Source organism: Numida meleagris, unplaced genomic scaffold (genome assembly GCF_002078875.1).
Source record: "Numida meleagris isolate 19003 breed g44 Domestic line unplaced genomic scaffold, NumMel1.0 unplaced_Scaffold295, whole genome shotgun sequence".
NCBI lineage: Eukaryota > Metazoa > Chordata > Aves > Galliformes > Numididae > Numida > Numida meleagris.
This window is the reverse complement of record NW_018364541.1, coordinates 62,060-64,753: the sequence shown is the minus strand read 5'-3', so window position 1 is coordinate 64,753 and position 2,694 is coordinate 62,060.

Here is a 2,694-nt window from a genome sequence, read left to right as displayed (position 1 = left end):
CATGGGAACGTGGTGGTGGAGTGGGGGCAGATTTTCTTGCCAGAATTTGTCCAATGGAATCTCTTCTGATGCACAAGGACCTGTCAGCTTTTGCACAACCGATGTTTTCAGGATAGATTTTCCTCCAAATTCTCATACTACTCATCATGCCCAAGGAGTTTAATCTGAAATCAGAAACCCTGATCCCTTGTGCTGCACTCAGTGTGAATGGCTGTGAGTGAGACTTGAGAGGCAAAGGGATCTGTCAACGGTTTACGGGCGTTCGGCCCGGTTCCGTTATGAAGGGGACGGGGGACCCATGGACCCACACCCCGGGAAAGGAAAAATGGAAAAAAGGGTAAGGAGATGGCCCTGAGAGCAAAGAACAGCGGCAACAATCTGAGGAGAAACAAACTAATTGACTAAATAAGATATCGGAATGCAAAACAACACACTATAATACAATATAATTACAATTTAAGCTGATACATCCAATACAGAGAGAGAGAATGTCCAAAATCAAGGTAGGCGTTACTCTACTACCAACGATAGGATGGCTGGGGAGCGAGGTGCTGCCAGGACGAGAGACGGGTGGAAAGAGGGACGAGGTCTCGTGATCTGCAAGTTTTGGTCTTTTCCCTCTGGCCGGAAATGGTAACAGAGGAGCAAAGTCCCCTGGGGAATGTAGTAGTCCTTCTCTTCTGAGAACCAGGTACATTCACTACATGATGTTATGATGTGGAATACCAATAACCGAAAATCACAAAACCATGACAATGACGCACCTTTACAACCATGTTCTTTGTTTGGGCAGCAATGTGTTTCCAGAGTTCAGCAGCCCAAATCAGATTACTCCTTTGTCACTAGTTGCTTTGTTCCCACCGCTTTAATCTTCCTAAGGCATTGGCCACCATCCATGACTTGCAGGTGACACCAAGTTGGCTGGAAGTGTGGATGTGCTTGGGGGTAGCAAGGCCCTACAGAGGGATCTGGACAGGCTGGATCTGGGCTGAAGCCAATGGGATGAGGTTCAACAAGACCAAGTGCCGGGTCCTGCACTTCGGTCACAACAACCCAGGGCAACGCTACAGGTTTGGAGCAGTGTGGCTGGAAGATTGCGTGGGGGAAATGGACCTGTGGGTATTGGTGGATGCTCGGCTGAACATGAGGCAGCAGTGTGCCCAGGTGGCCAAAAGGCCAATGGCATCCTGGCTAGGATCAGGAATGGGGTGGTGAGCTGGACTGGGGAAGTCATCCTGCCCCTGCACTCAGCATTGGTGAGGCCTCACCTCAAGTACTGTGTTCAGATTTGGGTGCCTCAGTACAGCAAGGACATGGAGCTGCTGGAGCAGGTCCAGAGAAGGGCAGCAAGGCTGGGGAAGGGCTTGGAGGATATGCCCTACGAGGAGCGGCTAAAGGAAGTGGGGCTGTTTAGTGTGGGGAAGAGGAGGCTGAGGGGAGACCTGATTGCTCTCTTCAAATACCTGAAAGGTGATGGCAGTGAGAGCGGGGCTGGTCTTTTCTCAGTGGTGACAGGACGAGGGGAAATGGCCTCAAGTTGCACCAGGGGAGGTTTAGGTCAGATATCAGGGCAGACTTCTTTACAGCAAGGGTGGTTAAGCAATGGAACAGGCTCCCCAGGGAGATGATGGAGTCACCATCCCTGAATGGGTTTAAGAATCATTTGGATGTGGTGCTCGGGGACATGATTATATAATTATATAATTATATAATATATATATTATATAATATATTATATATATATGTATTATTATATTATATAATGTATATTATATAATATGTTATATTTAATATATAAAATATTATATATTATATACATATATACATTTATATATACATTTATATAATATATATAGTAGATATATATATACTATAATATATTAATTATAGTATATATATATACTATAATTATAGTTATATATTGTAGTTATATATTATATTCATTCTACATTCATTATTATATATATTATTGTTATTATTATTTTATTATTATTTATTATTATATATATTATATATATTGTTTTTATTATATTTTATATAAACATTACTTAATAATTTAATATATTGTTATATTTTATGTAAATCTTAGAATCATAGAATGGCTTGGGTTGAAAAGGACCTCAAAGATCATCGAGTCTCAACCCCCCTGCTATGTGCAGGGTCGCCAACCACTAGACCAGGCTGCTCAGAGCCACGTCCAGTCTGGCCTTGAATGCCTCCAGGGACGGGGCATCCACAACCTCCCTGGGCAACCTGTTCCAGTGCGTCACCACCCTCTGTGAAAAACTTCCTCCTAATATCTAACCTAAATCTCCCCTGTCTCACTTTAAAACCATTCCCCTTGTCCTATCACTATCCACCCTCACAAACAATCGATCCCCCTCCTGTTTATACGCTCCCTTCACGTATTGGAAGGCCAATTTTTCAAGTACTGGAAGGCCAATTTTTTATTTTTTTAAATATTGATATATTTTATATAAATTATAAATATATAACCGTATAAATATATATATATATAATATAATATATATATTACATATATATATAATATAATATATATATATAATATGTATATATATATTTATATATATTATATATATATATACATATATAATATAATATAATATAATATAATATAATATAATATAATATAATATAATATAATATAATATAATATAATATAATATAATATAA